The 18,762-nt window shown below is 41.2% G+C and overlaps 1 long non-coding RNA gene across 1 annotated transcript in view; it reads right to left on the minus strand.

Moving 5' to 3' along the window:
• LOC129023953 (uncharacterized) overlaps positions 1-18,072 on the minus strand; it is a 48,210-nt gene extending 30,138 nt beyond the window's left edge. The window contains exons 1-4 of the long non-coding RNA XR_010125336.1: positions 17,827-18,072; positions 7,337-7,483; positions 6,569-6,654; positions 1-6,131 (exon numbers count right to left, since the gene is read on the minus strand). This is a non-coding gene — a long non-coding RNA (uncharacterized LOC129023953). The remainder of the gene's footprint in view (positions 6,132-6,568; positions 6,655-7,336; positions 7,484-17,826) is intronic.
• Between the last annotated feature and the right edge of the window lie 690 nt (positions 18,073-18,762).

The following is an 18,762-nucleotide window of genomic DNA, read 5'->3' on the forward strand; positions in this document are numbered from 1 at the left end:
CTGAGATACCTGTTCCTTTGTCCAGATCACCTTTTGAGATATCAGTGGAAGAATTAATACTTCATAATCCTGAAAGCCAAATTTAGGGTTTGAAATAGCACTATCTTACCTGTTAAGATAATGATTATATCCAAAATAACCTCTGTATTAGATTCACTTATGAGGTAAGTAGGGTAGAAGACACATTGGTGAAAAAGGTAAGCACACCAGAGCTGATAATGTAAAGTTAAGAACTAATAACACAATATAAAGACAACATCACTTCTAAGCCAGACAAAGAAAGACCCATGACAAGGAAGAGATTCCTCTAAGGGATGGTAATAACATGGCCCATGAAGAATATTCATGGTATTTGTATGAATATTCTGCAATTCATGCACGTAACACACAGATCACAAGAGACTTTTCAGTGCTGACTCAAATACAGCTGTATTATTTTTATTATATTATACACACTGTGAATCAAATAACTATGAATGGTTGTTTTATTGTATACATCTTTGTTTGAAAGTCTTTGTGTATGTATACTGTAAAGCAGGGGTCAGCATGCTATGGCCCCTGGTCCAAATCCAACCTATTACCTGTTTTTGTAAATCAAGTTTTATCAGAACATAATCATGCTCATTTGTATCCATATTGTCTATGGATGTTTTCATGCTACAACAGCAGAGTTGAATAGAGAGACTACCTAGCCCTTTACAGAAAAAGTTTGCCAACACGTGCCATAGAGTGTCCCTTAATGGAACAGCTGGCAAAACCTAGACCTAGCAGAATGAATGAAATGTTCATTCATAGTAATTTACCAAATTAATTAAAGACTATTCGTAATAAACTGAGCTAAGTTGCCAAGTCAGAATACTGTATTATGATCTGGTGTAAGGGAAAGAACACTGAGTGATCAGAACCAATGATGAAGCAGTAACAACAAAAAGTATGTGTGACCTCCCGCCTCAGCCTCCCAAGTAGCTGGGACTACATGGGACTACAGCCATGCACCACCACACCCAGCTAATTTTTATTTTTTGGCAGAGATGAGGTCTCGCTACATTGCCCAGACTGACCTCAAACTCCTGTGCTCAAGCTCAAGCGATCCTCCCACCTCAGCCTCTCAAAGTGTTGGGATTACAGGCATGAGCCACCACATCCAACCTCCATCTCTACTCTTTTGAGTCTATGTGACTTTACTCATTGTATGAGTCAGGCAGCTACTCTGAATGGAAGGAAAAGAATTATTATTTCGCAGGAAAGAACAAATACGGTTACCCTTATATACAAAGGGTCAGAGCATAGAGGTATTGAGAGCAGATGATAAAACAAAGACATTTCAGAGCACAAAAGATAATCGACCAAATGATAGGCCATTGCTGTACATACTTACTTAGCTGTGAGCGCCAGAGTAGAGTGAATCAGAGGAAAGTAAAGAAGGGATACCCATTCAATACTGCTTCTTGGGTCTAGCTAGTTTTAATGGTGCTAATGTACACAGTGAATGCTAATAAACTTGGTTCTGAAATCAGAAATTTCTCTAAAGAAAATCAAAGAAGTACACTAAAATTAATATTTAAAATGAATATTTAGATAATAATAAATTTTAAAACCTGTAGGGAGGGCATAGTGGCTCACGCTTGTAATCCCACCACTTTGGGAGGCCGAGGTGGGCGAATCATGAGGTCAGGAGTTCGAGACCAGCCTGGTGAACGTGGTGAAACCCCGTCTCTACTAAAAATACAAAAAATTAGCTGAGTGTAATGGCGGTCGCCTGTAGCCCCAGCTACTCAGGAGGCTGAGGCAGGAGAATCACTTGAACCCAGGAGGCGGAGGTTGCAGTGAGCCGAGATCGCACCACTGCACTCCAGCTCAGGCAACAGAGTAAGACTCCATCTCAAAAAAAAAAAAAAAAGTTTGTGTAAAGAGAAAAATGGCTAAATAAAATAAGACTAAAAATAGCATATGACTGTGTTCTGGGATTATGAGTAATTTTTATTTCCCTTTTAATACTACCTTTTGGTGGTTTCCAATTTTTAAACTTTTTGTTGTTGTTGTTGATTTTGAAACAGTTTCCCTCTGTCACCCAGACTGGAGTGCAATGGCATGATCTCAGCTCCCAGGCTCAAGTGATTCTCCTGCTTCAGCCTCCTGAGTAGCTGCAATTACAGGCATGAGCCACCCTGTTCCACTAATCTTTGTATTTTTAGTAGAGACAGGGTTTCATCATGTTGGCCAGGCTGCTCTCGAACTCCTGACCTCCCACCTCAGCCTCCCAAAGTGCTGGGATTACAGGCGTGAGCCACCAGGCCTGGCCAACAACAAACTCTTTACATGCATAAACATAATAAATATGTTAAAAAAGAGAGGAGAGAAACCTACTGTGCGTACCCCATGCCCTAGATAAATGCCATACAGCTACAACAAAAAGACTTTAAATTGGGGATAACCCAGCTGCCTGGGTTATCAAAAGATTTTAAGTTGGGGAGTATGATGCAGTCTCGAAGGCTAGCCTACCAAAGAAAAGAGAAAGGGAATTAGAAACAGGACATGCCTATGACAAAGAGGAAGATGGACAAAGTGATCATGGAAGGAGAACAGAAAGAAGAGTAAGAGGAGGGTTCAGATAAAAAAAAATCTTGCTTATTCAACAGGATTAAGAAAGGAGACCAGAGCTGGGCATGGTAGCTTACACCTGTAATCCCAGCACTTTGGGAGGCGAAGGCAGGTGGATTGCTTGAGTCCAGAAGTTTGAGACCAGCCTGGGCAACGTGGGAAAACCCCGTCTCTACAAAAATTACAAAAAATTAGCTGGGCATGGTGGCGCTTGCTTATAGTCCCAACTACTCGGGAAGTTGAGGTGAAAGGATCACCTGAGCACGGGAAGTTGAGGCTGCAATGAGCAGTGACCTTATCACTGCACTCCAGCCTGAGTCACTGTCTCACAAAAAAAAAAAAAAGAGAGACCAAAGATTGTTCCATAAAATGAAATGCTTTCTAGGGACTATATAAGGCACTTGGCTTTGGCCTTCCTCATCTTGGTGAATGTCTCTTTCCAGTTACCAAGACTTCCAGTGCCTAGTTTAGGAATGCTTTGCCATGGATCAGTAGAGAAATTAAAACCCCATCATCCTTGGCCTGTCCCGAGAAGAAAACTGACCTTTGTACTCAGAATGGAGGCTCTGGGAGCTTAGGGTGGGGCTGACACACTATGCATAACCATTTTTCACTTTACTTGTGAACCATTTCAACGCTCCACATAGCCCCATAAGAGGCAAGGCTGTTAAAGGGGAGTGCAATCAAGAAGGCCTTCTACTCTTTGAAATTCTCCAAGTGCCATACATTTGGCTGTCTTAAAACAGTGAGCCATCCTTGCTTTTACAGGGCCCTTTTATGGCTCATTTCTCTGTGGGAGGCCATTGTGTCTGCCATATTATAAGACCTTGCTATAGAAACAATGGGCAAGGTGGTGCATCCTGTAGTCCTAGCTACTTGGGAGGCTGAGGAGAGAGGATTATTTGAGTCTGGGAGGTTGAGGCTGCAGTGAGCTGTGATTGCACCATTGCACTCCAGCCTGGGAGATAGAGCAAGACCCTGTCTCAAAAACAAGAAACAAAAAACCCCAAAAAAACCCAACTTCTTCTTCTCAGCAATTTCTCCTTATCTGAGGCCAGCCACATACCCACTTTCTAAGAACTTTCTTGCTGTCTTAATCTTTTCAAGGCAGGTAACAGCTTTATATAGTGAATAGGTCTTCATACGCAAAGAGACTAGGTCAGGAGCCACCTTTTTTTTTTTTTTGCTTCTTTTAATAGCTAGTGATTTTGAGATGATGGGGTTTCTGGGAGGGATTGGGAACCTTTAAGAATTCTGTTAACTTTTAGAACTTTAATACCGGATGGGATCAGATAAATAAATAGTTGCAGGTAGAAGAATTCCCAGAGTAGGTATATTAGTGTCAGGTGCAGGATAAACTATGGTGCCCTTCCAGTAACAGGACATCTGGATGTGATCGTTTCTCTTTTTTTTTGAGGTGGAGTCTCACTCTGTCACCAGGCTGGAGTGCAGTGGCGTGATCTCAGCTCACTGCAAACTCCATCTCCCAGGTTCATGTGATTCTCCTGCCTCAGCCTCCCATAGCTGGAACTACAGGCACCTGCTATCACGCCCGGCTAATTTTTGTATTTTTAGTACAGACGGGGTTTCACCATGCTGGCCAGGATAGTCTCGATCTCTTGACCTCGTGATCCACCCGCCTCAGCCTCCCCAAGTGCTGGGATTACAGGCATGAGCACCACCATGCCCAGCTAATTTTTTATTTTTTTGTAGAGACAGGGTCTTGCTATGTTACCCAGGCTGGTCTCAAACTCCTGGGCTCACACAATCCTCCCACCTCGGCCTCCCAAAGTGCTGGGATAATGCAGGAGCCACCACACCTGCCCAGAGAAGAAGGATTTTAAGCCAGAAGAGTATTACCAATCCACTTCTAAATTGTTAAGTGGGATTATAGAAGGGATGATCATTGCTATGTACATCAACCATGATATGCCAGGGCAGAGTGAAGAAGGATATGTAGGGATAGGTGATCAGAACTGGTTTCTGATTCCCGATTCCAGTGAGCATTTCACTTTGTACCCATCAATTAAGTCTTTCCTAAAGAATTCAAGGACTTTTTTCCCCAGCTCAGGTATTACACTTTGCTATTCTATGCTTACTAAAGGCCAAATTCCGAGATTTAAAAAGGAAAAAAAAAAAAAACCTTCAAGACCACTTAAATAGAAAATGCAAGGGGCAGGCATGAGGGCTCATGCCTATAATCCCAACACTTTGGGAGGCGGAGGTGGAAGAATTGCTTGAGCCCAAGAGTTCAAGACCAGTCTGGGCAACACAGTGAGTGAGACGTTATCTCTTTACAAAAAAAAAAAAAAAAAAAGAGAGAGAAAGAAAGAAAGAAAAGAAAATGCAGTCATGAATTATGTTAAGTCCCAGTTCTGCCACTGATTACAATGTGACCTAAAGATACTTAAGCTTTCCAAGACTCATCTTTGAGATGGAGGTAGTAATAACACAAAACTAACTCTTTCAGTTTTTTGTAAAAATTCAACGAGACAGGGTACATAAAGCACACAGTAGGTACTCAATGAATGGCATCAAATTATTAAAAAGCTAAATGTCATGTATTTCTCAATAGAGAACTACAGAAAATTAATCTTCTAAGGGGGCTTATTCCCCAGAAAGGTCAAGACATCTGCAGAAATATGCAAAAAAGCCAGAGAGGGGAAGTATACTAAAATAAGGATGAAGTCTTAATTAGAAAACATAAGTTGTAACTTTTTGGATACTCATGAATGGCTCAAGTTTAAAAGTTACCCCTGAAAAGAAGGAAAACATGGGGGAACCATACATATAGGATAAATGAGTTGACTACAATGAGGCATATAAAACATAGCTCCTTCTGTATATGTAGCCCAATTTGTGAATGTGCTTTCTGAGTGAGCTTAATTTGAATGGGAAGAAATTCAGAAGCAAGCTGATTACTATGAGATTCCATACATTCTAGGATCAACTGTAAATGCAAGTCCAATTGAAAGGAAAATGGGGAGAGGAGGATTTGTGGATATAGTACATTTATTTAACCTATGCCAGGAATCGGCAAACTTTCTGTGAAGGGCCAGACAGTAATATTTCAAACTCTATGGTCCATATGGTTTCTCTCCCAACTACTCAACTCTGCTGTAGCATGAAAGCTGCCACCGACAATAATGAATGAACACAACTGTGTTTCAACAAAACATTTACAAAAGCAGGAGCTTATGTCACCTATATTTCAGTTCTTCTGATCTTCTGCAGGAGTGATCCCAGACTGGGTAACCATATAATCTACATGAATTGTTTTAACAAGGATATATTATAGAATAAGTTGCAGGCTTTGAAAGTGCTGGCCTATCACTTATGCTCTGGAAATAGCATTTCTAAGAACCTCCCTGACAAGAATCAGGGCAAAGTAAGCCTCTCTTTCCCTACTTACCTTAATCACTATGTTACCTTAATCACTGAGAGGACCCTCCTTCTTTTGCTGCATGGTCACTCACATGGATGATCTGGTGGAGTCTAAAATACTTTTCAAATATCCTTCACAATCCAGCCTAGTGAGAAGTTACAAAAAGAGAAAAGACTGTTTGCATCATCTATGACCTTCCTGACACTCAGCTTGGTCAGCCTCCATTGCACTGAGCAACTGTGGCAGGTATTAAAAGGGAGAATGGGAAAAAGGGAGAAAAACACAAGATGTTGCTTAGTTTAACCTAACCATTTTTAAGTGCAATTTTTTACATTATAATGGGAAAAAACAATTGATATAACACTTACGATACATTATACATTTACTGGTTACTTATCCCTTTGTCTAACTTCACCAGAATGAAAGTTCCATGACAAGACTTTGTTAATATCTGCAACAGTCTCTGGCACTTAGTAAGTACTTAATAAAGCCAGAAAGCTAGAAAGGGCCAGATCATGACCAGTTTCCCTTCTCTTTTCTACCACCAACTGGGAAACCCCACCAAAGCCACTGACAACTTACCAAGGCTTCCCAACTGCCTCACAAGGACATTCATAGCAACCGTAATTCATCCTCGCCCTCTGATGAACTTGCTGGGCAGGAAGCATCTGTATGAGTAACAGGCAGATCTTAATGTTGCTCTTGACCAATGACAAGTTTTCTGGCCATCCAGGAATCCGCATGTTTAACAAGCACCCCAGGTGATTTTATGCATAATAAAACTTCACACTATGGAAATTTCCAACATCAGAGGAGTAAAATCTCAGGAGCTATTACAGAAATCTTTTAGTGTGAAATGAGTCCAAGGTGTGTGGATCACTTGAGCCCAGGAGTTCAAGACCAGCCTGGGCAACATAGTAAGACCCCCATCTCTAATTAAAAAAAAAAGAAAAAGAAAAAAAAATCTTTTACTGTGAAATAAAAACATTTCTGTCTCACATGGCTTCCTTGGATTTGATAGAACCTAGATGAAGCACTGAGTAGAAGACACACTACTGGCTTGGACTCAAATCCATTTTCTATGCCAACTAGCTAAAATCTTGGGCAATTTGTGCCATCTACTGTGGTCTCATATAATCCTGGGCAATTTCTAATTCCCCCATCTATAAAAATGGGAGAATAGGGAAAAAAGAGGTTAGACTGTTTATTCTGTAGTACAGCCTGAATATTTTAAGACTTTTTTTTCATATCATGTGAAAATATCCAGTAATTGCTTAGTGCCTATTAAGCACTCTTACCCTACCCCATCCCACTAACTGGGCAAGCCCACCAAAGCCACTGGCCACTTACCAAGACTTCACAATTGTTTGATAACTAGGTGCAGGATGCTGATTTGAGCCTCTCCCAATTCTCTAACAACCTCACTGGAGGTTAACCAGGCAGAGCTCAATATGCCTCTTCAACAGTAGCATAGTTTCTGATTGAGTGTGGCATCACCTATAGGACAGGGAGAAGAAAGAAACAAACATAAGATGGAACAGTCAAGGTTTGAGATCCAGCTTTAATTTTATTTTTACACCTTAGTAAAGTTATCCGGCCAGCCACACCACGGATCTCAGATTTTACTCTTGCTAAGCATTCACACTTAGCATCACAATTATATTATCTGGCAAAGGCAGTTGCAAGGTCTACAATTGTTAGTAAGGATTCCTGCCCTTATTTTAAACGAGACAACCTGGGTACAGAGGTACCAATGACTACACCAAAGTGTTAGTACCCAGATGTGAACTCTATTGCTTATCTTCATAGTTTCCTTCAAGTTCTTCCCCTCTTTAGACTTCAATATCGCTGTGAATAAGTGGGCAAACTTGACCCCTTAGTGGCCCTTCTGTGTCTGGCAGTTAATGAACCTACATTCTTTAGTCCTGATCAAAACAGCCTGCAAAAGGTGAATGAAATCTTCATCTAGTCATCAGACGGCATCTGGTTTTCACACTGATAGGAAAAGGTTACAAAACTCTGGGCTCTTGGACCAAGACCCTATCATTTACAATCTCAACTCCCACCACGACTCACCTTACCTTAAGTGAAAAGGAATTAACATTATCTGCTCCCTCACCCAGCTGTCTGGGTTATCAATAGGACCACAAAAAGCTAGGCAGACCAGTGGCTATGCCCCTAACTCCAAGAATCAACCACTGAAGTAACAGTCTCTGAGTCATGAGACACAAGCCAAAGACCATCAAGGAGTCCTTTCTTTCTTTCTTTTTTTGAGACAGTGTCTTGCTCTGTCGCCCAGGCTAGAGTGCAGTGGTGTGAGAGTAGCTGGGATTACAGGCGCTTGCCACCACGCCCAGCTAATTTTTGTATTTTTAGCAGATGGGGTTTCACCATCTTGGCCAGGCTGGTCTCAAACTCCTGACCTCAGGTGATCCACCCACCTCAGCCTCCCAAAGTGCTGGGATTACAGGCGTGAGCCACCCTGCCCGGCCAAAGGGTCCTTTCTTTCTAAGGAAGCAGTCTATTGCCTGTAAGTTTCTCAGTCCCTAGCTGCTTAGCATGAAAAGTAACCCAGAAATCTGGCAATTCAGCAATGGCCCAAAGCCCAGGTTACTGTTATCATTATATGCTGGCAGCACAAGCCAATACTGCTAAGTGTCCTGTTACTCAGTGAGATGCGGGAAACCCTCAACTCAAACCCCTGGAAGACCCAAGGAGCAGTTACCCAGGACTCATTTTTAACTGTTTTACCTACCACCAGCAAGAAAGTATCTGTCCTCTAATCTAGTAGTGACCATGAGACCCAGGCAGAAACTTCTCCCACCATAGATAGGGAAGATTGGTGCTGCCTAGCTGAGAGGAGAGGGGAAGCAGGAGCCTTGATAGGTTTGAGCCATCTCTTTATTGGAGCAACTAAGGCCACCATTTACTAAAGCAAGACTTGCATATTCATAAGCAGCTGCTGCCACTAGCAATTATTGTAGCTTTACAGCCCAGAAGGACAAGGGTAGAAAAGGAATGTGTAGAGGGCCTAATTGTGAAATAAATGAGAAGTGTAAACACTGATCCAGAAAATGCTTGCACTAAGGAGCCAGGAATAGAGGGGTAGGTGGTAGTTAGTGCCTTCCTCTGAAGACAGTGATCTTATTTCCACCATTCCCTTCCCCCACCCCACCCAGCTCTTTTCCGAACTAAATTTCTCCAGTTTCCAGAACCCCTCACCACCCCCATTTATTCCATTTCTGTTTAGGTCAACAATTTCAAAATGAAATAGTTTCAATGTGTCTCTAACTTTGATAGTCATAGATGAACACTGAAAAAAAAAATTCCAGAACTGTATTAGGCAAAGAATGTAAAAATCAGCCAGAGGCCAGGCGCGGTGGCTCAGGCCTGTAATCCCAGCACTTTGGGAGGCCGAAGCAGGCAGATCACAAGGTCAGGAGATCGAGACCATCTTGGCCAACATGGTGAAACCCCGCCTCTAATAAAAATACAAAAATTAGCTGGGCATGGTGGCGCATGCCTGTAATCCCACTCAGGAGGCTGAGGCAAGAGAATTGCTTGAACCAGGGAGTCGGAGGTTGCAGTGAGCCGAGATCACGCCACTGTACTCCAGCCTGGCGACAGAGCGAGACTCCATCTCAAAAAAAAAAAAATCAGCCAGAATCCCAGAAAAGTTTAACACTTGGGGTATGTTCGTCCAACAACTTTCATGTACATACACAAACATGAATTCTTATTTTACAATGATTAGATGAAACTATACTATTGCTCTTTAGCCCTTTTTCAATTAATATACTGTATACATCTTTCCAAGTCAAATATTTATCTTCAAGACTATTTTTATTTTTAATGGCTATGTTGTCCCATTACATGAATACACCAAAATGTATTTAACCAAGTTCCTATTCATGACTAGGTAAGTTTTTCCATTATTTACTGTTATGAACACCGTGAATATGCACATATCTAAATCTTTTTTTAAATAAGGTTAAACATATATTTGGGGGTATATCCCTATAAATGAATACAAACCTTACAGTGTAAGAGATTTGCAAAGATCAGTAAAACACATCTCTACCCTTGAGTTTAAATCAAAGGAGATAGACACAAACAGGTAACATTTACCATTATCATGTCCATGGATAAAGATAAACAAAATTTCATGGTGCTTCCTAATTGAAACTGCAGCTGTTGCTAACAGAAAAGGCTCAAAGAATACTATTAAACAGTAGCCCAAACTAAAATTCCATTTGCTACAATTCCAAAGAGTTATTCTAATGCTAAATATTGCCTCATTGGCATTTCAATATGACATTGTTGTTTCTCCTTTAGCAAGCCTTAAAGGAGAGAACCAAGCAGAAGCTGCTCAGAAAACCACCTACCCTAAAGGCAGAGAAGTGAGTAAGGTGCAGGGCAGCATATGACACTGGACCTGGACTTCCATCTTTCCTTCCCCCCTACTATTTCCAGTAAACAACAGTGAGCTATAGCCATTTTCTTTCAGAAACAACGTGGATTCTCTCCCTGGGACTCTCATTCCTGCACAGATCTGCTTAGACATAGTTGGGCTGTGCTGGTATTCATGCTGACTTAGAAGACACAAATAAGAATGAAAAGAAACTTTTTCAGCACCATGATGGGTGAGATACAGATGACATTAACATAGAAGACAGACAGATTTTTAAAACCTATTCAACAAAGATGAGTTAATGTGATAACACAAACAGTCCTGAATCTTATAGTAACATTTCAGTCACAGGCGCATATACAATGGTAGTCCCATAAGATAATAACACCATGTTTTTACTGTACCTTTTCTATGTTAGATATGTTTGGATATACAAATACTTACCATTGTATTCCGAATGCCTACAGTATTCAATACAGCAACATGCTGCACAGGTTTGTAGCCTAGGAGGAATAGGCTATACCATATAGCCTAGGTGTGTAGTAAGCTATACCATCTAGGTTTGTATAAGTACACTCCCCTATGATGTTCACACAACAACAGAATGACTTAATGATCCATTACTCAGAACATATCCTGTCTTTAAGCAACACATGACTGTATAGTTAAATGTTAATTATAAAATCTAGGTGTTGGGTACATGGCTTTTCACCATACAATTCTTTCAACTTTCTGTTTGTATTTTTGACAACTTTTACAATAAAATTTTGGGAAAAATCCAGCAAGCAGCTTTAAAAATATGGCGTAAGACCTTTCCTTCTATTATATTTTATTCCTAGGATGATCCTATCCAACGAGATGAGCCTATTCAGTGTTTCCTCCATTTTGTTTTAGATTTAGCTTTCTCAAATATGACTTCGAGCTCTCCAACTTTTTAATGAAGTGAAATGAATCAAAATGTATTCATAGGCAGGTTACCAAGATAGTACATGTAAAGTTGAGGAGGCACAAGAGAAGCGGCTCTAAGCTCTTGGAAGTCAGGCTCACTACCTGTATACGTCTAAATAAATGAATATTTCAGACACCCCACTTCTTCATTTAAAAATTAGTGTTAGGGACGCTCTAAACATTTGCCTCAGCTTACCTTTCTGCCTTATCTCACATTAAGTCCTTATTTCCCATATTCTCATTGCAAAGAACTGTGTAGGAAGGAGGGGGGCAAGGACGAAGGCACCAAAGCATGCTATGTCCACGTGCTTCAAGTTTGAATATAATAAAAGGTATTTCTAGAGTAGAGGTTCAAAGCTTGATATTGCAGGGCAGGGTATAACTGACTGACTGCAGGACCCTGGGGGAGGTCTTAAAATCTTCTAATTTAAAACATGTGTTAGCTGGCTTATCTGTAAAAGAGGAAAAAGACTTGTCACAAGCAATGACAAATGAAGTAAATAAATATGAATTTCTGGTTTGGTGAATGGAATGAGGAATGAAACCACCACTGTCGAGTGATGATCCAGAGTAGCCACAGATCTTTTTCTACAAAGGCTTTGTGGGCCACAATGTCTCCAATATATTTAATGGCGAAAACAGCAACTACTTTTGCACCAACCTAATGGCTACTTAATTGTGCCACTGGGCCGCAAAAGCGGCCCCAAGTAAAATATCGATGAATGAACATGGCTGTGTTCCAATATAGAACGGTATTTGCAAAAACAGGTAGCCCATGGGCAATAAAGTTTGCCCACTCTTGGTTTAGAATATGGAGTCTGGTTGGGTGCAGTGGCTCACACCTGTAATCCCAGCACTCTGGGAGGCTGAAGGAGGTAGATTGCTTGAGTCCAGGAGTTCAAGAACAGCCTGGGCACCATAACGAGACCCCTTCTCTACGAAAAATACAAACATTAGCCAGGGGTGGTGGCACACACCTATAGTCCTAACTCAGAATGCTGAGGTGGAAGGATCACCTGAGCCTAGGAGTTCGAGGCTGCAGTGACCCGTGATCGCACCATTGCACTCCAGCCTGGGCAACAGAGTGAGAACCTGTCTCTTAAAAAAAAAAAAAAGAAAGAAAGAAAAATGCAAAATCCTATCTAAGAATACTATTTGGATGATTACCTGGGCCCTGAGGATGAGGCCCCAACCTAACAGTTATCACTCAAGTCCCACCAAGAAAGCAAGTGTCAGCAATAGCAACAGTTGCAATATCTGTAAATATCAAGGACTGAAATCCAAACACAAAAATGGCATTGTCTCATGAGAAACTCTTAGGAAGATATATACAGAAATATCAAGTTTCTGACCACATGCTTTTTGAAGAAACAGCTGACAATCCAGAGCCTGTGGAGCTCACTTTAGCAGGCACACAATAAATGTTTGCTGATGAGTCATTCATTTATTCATCTAATAAACATTTACTGAGGCCTACTAATGTGCCAGGCTGGGCTCTGGAGATGAAGACACCTTCCTTGCCCTCAAGGAGCTCACAGTCTAACTGATAACAGGAAGAGAGACAGGCATATACACAGACAATTACAATACAATCTGATAAGTGCTACAACACTTATCAGGTTGTATTATAATGGCCGATGTAAAATTTCTTCCCAGGGGGTGCTGCTCCAGGCTGCTGCTGGCTGTAACATCAAGAGAGGGGAGGAACAAATTATAGAAATCAAAGGTTAAATGCTTTTCGGTTATTTCAAATATTCAGGCTTTCCCTAACCCGTGGCCATAGACGGAATTGGGAACTAGACACTGGCATGATGGAAAATGGGACTTCCGTGCACAGACTTCCAATAAAGGAACTTCTCAACCCCCTCTTCTAAAACATGAGCCTTTTTTTTTTCCTTTTTGCTTATACTCCTCTTAACCTCCCCACCCTACTACCCACATAAGCCTGGTTTAATATCTACAGCTAGCAAAATGCTGAAAAATGGGAGCTTACAACTAACTGGATTAACCCAGTGTAACTGGATAGCAAGAAGCAGTAAGTAACAGCTCATTTGGCACTTCTAAATCCAATAATCCTCATCCTTCACTGAAAAAAAAAAGTTAGAATGTTATTAAATACAAAATAGATAATATACAGATCAGAGTAGGAATAAGTTAGAAAAGTTTATTTAATAAACATAATTAAACAGATTCTCCAAACTAGAAATAACATTCAGTTTCAGGAAACCAGAATTAGACCCCTCCAAGACCTTTGAGAATATCTAATTCACCTATGTATTATAAACAAGAAAAATGAAACAGAGAGGTAACACACTGCCCACTCCCTTTTCAAAATCATGTGAGTGATAGTAACAGACTCCTTGAGGCAAGATTACCCCTGTAATAGTTATTTGGTTCAGATGGTTTTATACAAAGATAGGATGGCATTTTTCTGTGCCTCATACCTTTCTTAATCATACCTAGGTTTTTAATGGCTTTTTTGTCTCTGACCAGCAAATAGGGCTGATAACATCAGCAAGCTGTTGACAGTTATACTGAGATCACTGTTTTGGGACCCGATGTCTCTATGAGGCTGTTATTTAATAAGCTTAACATACTATTTTCCCCTAAAGTTATTACACTGCTCTTGCCTATACACTGTTCCTTTCTGCCAATTAGCCCACTCCTGGTGCCTTCTCACGTGCTAGTGTGTTCCTATTAGCATTTCACATCCCCAAAGCATTTAACAGTATGCATAAATGTGGACATTTCACTATTGCCCATATCCTCCCTCAGTCCACTCAGAAATATTTAAAATAAGACCAGTCCCTGAATGGATGGGGGAGAAGGGACCACTGTTTTGTTTCTTGTCTAAATTAGTTTCTCATTAGGGACAAAATGTTGCCCTGTCTTCTCCCCATGCCCAGAGCCAGGAAGCACCACTGTTGTACAGTACTCAAAAGTGCTTTCCTTTTAGATAAAAAGAAATGGATTTCTGTTTAAAGGTCAGACAAGGCCGGGCAAGGTGGCTTATGCCTGTAGTCCCAGCACTTTGGGAGGCCGAGGCAGAAGGATCGCTTGAGCCCAGGAGTTCGAGACCAGCCTGGGCAAGACCTCCACTCTAAAAATAAAAACAAAAATAAGATAGAGGTCAGACAAATGTTATCTCAAAATGGCTACCAAGAACCAGACATGTATCCACACAGCAGTTATATTTGGAATTGCAAACATTTCTTCAGACTCAATGGCAACAAATATTACTGGGAGCATATCTGCAACAAACGACATTTGCAACTTACAAATAACATTCAGGCACAAATTGAATAATTCACAAAAGGAAATAAGAGCTAGTAATTAAGATCTAAAAGTCCAGCCTCACTAATAATCAGAGAACTGTATCACAAAACAAAGATATCGGCCAGGTATGGCGGCTCACCCCTGTAATCCCAGCATTTTGGGAAGCCAGGGTGGGAAAATCATTTGAGCCCAGGAGTTCAAGACAAGCCTGAGCAACATGTCAAAACTCCATCTCTACAAAAAAATTTAAAAATTAGCTGGACATGATGGCACACACCTGTACTCCCGCTACTCAGGAGGCTGAGGTAGGAGGATGTCTGGAGCCCTGGAAGTCGAGGCTTCAGTGAGCCATGATCACGCCACTATACTCCAGCCTGGGCGACAGGGGGAGAGCCTGTCTCAAAAAAAAACAAAAACAAAAAAAACCCAGAGATACCATTCATTCATTTACATATGGAGTCAGCAAAAAAAAAAAAAAAAAAGCAAAGCATTTTTTATAAATACCTAAATGACTGGGTACAAAAACTGACACTAATTTTTTGAAAAGTAAATATGCCAATTCTTTATAATGTTCAAATCTTTTGACAAATAACTAATTCTAGAAGTCTCTTCGATAAACAACCCAAAATAAATAATAAAAACCAAATGAAAAGATACTCATTACATAATTTAAAATACTGAAAATCTGTAAAATACTTCCATACAACAGAACATCATGAAACAGTGACAATTACAAAGAATGTTTAACATGGACATACGCATGTTATAATGTTAAAAACAAAACACAATATAAAATAGTACACATATATTATCAACTGCATAGAAAAATGCAGAGAATAAAGTGAATAAATGTATTAACAATAGTTATCTCTGGGTGGTAAAATCATGGATGTTTTTTCTCCCATGCTTGATAGTTACCCTCAGGCAAAGTTACAATATTTACCAAATTTCTAGACTGAGGGAGCTATTCAAATTTAAACAATAGAATAAAAATCACAAAATAGAAGATAAATTTGTCAAATAATTTCAAATCTCTACTAATCAAAAATTTAAAGACAAAAATTAAGAGGCAAACAATAACATGGAGTAGGTATTTATAACATTACAAAAGTCTGAGTACTAATCTTTATTTACAGAACACACTCAAACAGATAATAATAAGCAGTCAACTAAAACTTCAACGCATAAATCAACATAAGATATGAACTATCATTACATGAAAGAAAACTGCTGAGATATATATGGAGGAAGCAAATCCAAACTAATAAGCAAATGAAAAATTAATACTGGTTTTTATCCATTAAAAATTAAAAAACAACAACATTCAGCGCTTGTATGAGTAAAAATTGATACAACCTTTTTAGGAAGAAATTTGGCAATAGATACTGAGAGTTTAAAATGTTCATACCCTTTGATGTACTAACTCCACTTCCACGAACGTATCCTAAGCAAATAATAAAAATAAAACAAATGTATTTTCAGTCTTTTATTACAAGAAAAAAGACAATAACCTTTCCATTACTATTGTATATTTAGATCAACACGAAATACTAATAATGGGTTAAAAAAGAACTACTGCGGCAAATGACTGGTTAGATGTCTCAAAGCATTAGATCAGACAGAAAATCAGGCAAAACAAGAAGGGTGTGTCCAGCCTGCCGCAGTCGGCCATTTTAGACCCTCTGCATAACAAAAAGCACAGAAGATAAGGGTAGTTAAGGATAGCTACCCCACTAGGCACCAAATCAACAATTCTTTACCTTTTGTCTCCTAGGTATGTAACCCTGTAGTCTGCACAGTCAGAAACAGAAAACAGGTCTTTCTCAAATGGTTTTGGTTAGTTACAAACAAATTTTGAAATCATAAAAGAAGGTTCCTTTAAATTCGCCTCCTCTTTTTAGGGAATAAAGCATAATGCTTAAGAGCACATGCTTCTGGAGCCATCCCACCTGGATAAAAACCCAGTCTCAGCCATTCAACTGGCTGTAAAGCCTTGAACAAATTAGTCTCGTGTCCCTCAAATTTGTCATTTGTAAAAACTTAATAACAGTACTGCTGTTTCGTAAGATTGTAGAGAGTACCAAATGAGTTACGGCCTATGTAAAAGCACGCAGACCAGAACCTCGAACGTAGTAAGTGCTATTGACGTTTAATCATTATTACAGATAGAGAAATAGGCCCAGCGGCCGGGCGTGGTGGCTCACGCTTGTAATCCCAGCACTTTGGGAGGCCAATCACTTGAGGCCGGGAGTTCGAGACCAGCCTGGCCAACATGGCAAAACCCCGTCTCTACTAAAAATACAAAAACTAGCCGGGCGTGGTGGCGCGCACCTGTAACCCCAGCTACTACTTGGGAGGCTGAGGCATCAGAATCGCTTGAACCCGGGAGGCGGAGGCATCAGAATCGCTTGAACCCGGGAGGCGGAGGTTGTAGTGAGCTGAGATCGCGCCACCGCACTCCAGCCTGGGCGACGGAGCAAGACTGTCTAAAAGTGAATAAATAAATGAGCGCGAGAGAGAAATAGGTCCAGAGAAGGAAAAGGACCACCATGAAATCATAGCTAGGATTATTGGGAAAAGATGTTTTTTTCACTTTTTAATCCTGTGCCCCTTCTAACTATGTCTGTATCTAAGTGCTAACTTACTAGTTTTAGCGATTAACAGCAAGTCTTCAAAGAGTCATGACAGTACATCTGCCTTTAAAATAGAAACTCTAATCTTCTCCTTTGACAAAACCGTGCTGAAAGTTCTATAGAAGAAAAAATAAAGGAAAGGGTGAAAGCCCAGGTTACCTTCATACCACCACTGCCATTAACTACTTTTCAATCTTTCTCCACGACAGTATGAGTCCCAGGCAGCCATAGGTCCAAATTCCAGGTTTACGGCAAAGAGTAACAAGCATTTGGAAACACATCCAAATCCTCACGCCTATGTTCTCAGGGGAGAAAATCAAGGGCTTTCGGCCAACATTAACATTAGATTCTCACACTACAACCACAGTGTTTTGCTACTCTGATGGGGTGACTGTATTCACAGCCAAGTACAGTGACCCAAGATCGGAAAGCCAGAGACAGCCCTCCGAATGCGTACTGCCCAAATGTGGCCTGTCTCCAAGTGCTCCCTTTTTACGCATTTCCTACGCACCGCCAGCTGCCGCAACCTTTTGCAGAGTCATCATCGCCTCCTCATTTTTGTACCCACTTACCGATAGGCCAGTGAGAGGCTAAGATTCTGGGTTAATTTCTAGTGGATCTGGCCACAGCATAGGAGAACTCCAACTCAGGTTGATCCCTTCACTCAGCTAAAAAGGTAGTTCTCTGCAAGGCCTGCTAGCCCAAGATGGCCAAGCAAAGACAGCTTACCTCCCCCCTCGCCATTTTGCAACCTTAATTACCCGAACGCTGAGCGCCTCCCCTCCCCGGCACTCCGTCTGAAATACGCATGCGCGCCGCTTCCTCCTCACCGTTCTCCCCAACCATCCAGATGTTGTCTCAAATACGCATGAGCGCCACCTCTACCTCCCAAACGCTGGTACCAACTCCTAGCAACTTTGCGTTCGTAAATATGCCTGCGAGTCCTTCCCTTCCCGACCTTCTGATCCTCCAAACCCGACTCCATTCAAGCCTTGCGCATGCGTGCCTCCCTCTCCCCCCCCCCCACTGGAGCCCCTCCCCTTAACTCAGGTCTTCTCAAATACTGTAAGCTTGAGCGCCGCCCCTCGGCGCCGCGCCTCCTCATCCAGCCTCTCAAATACCCTGCGCACCGCGCTAGTCCTCTCCCTTCTTGCTCCCATTTGTATACGTTATGCATGCCTGATGCTATCTGGACGTGTTTCTCGCCACAATTCTGCCCCAGTGCCCAAGGAGAGCCATTACCAGCCTTCCCTAATGCGGGTAGATGCGATAAACTAGGGAAGTTGAATCGGGGAAAGAAGGCGTTGCAGGTGATCAGAGTGAATCTTAGATCTAGATGGAATCGGTCCCAACTCCAAGGGAGGGGGCTAGAGTACCCCAGGATTCACATAAGACCGGTCAACCTGAACAAAGGCAAGGAAAACTCTCACAAACCATCGGATGAACATAATCCTAAGGCCTCGCCCTTTAAATACATCTGCTACAAATGACGAGCCACAAATGTTTTA

The sequence above is a fragment of the Pongo pygmaeus genome, chromosome X (genome assembly GCF_028885625.2).
Source record: "Pongo pygmaeus isolate AG05252 chromosome X, NHGRI_mPonPyg2-v2.0_pri, whole genome shotgun sequence".
In the NCBI taxonomy this organism is placed as follows: domain Eukaryota; kingdom Metazoa; phylum Chordata; class Mammalia; order Primates; family Hominidae; genus Pongo; species Pongo pygmaeus.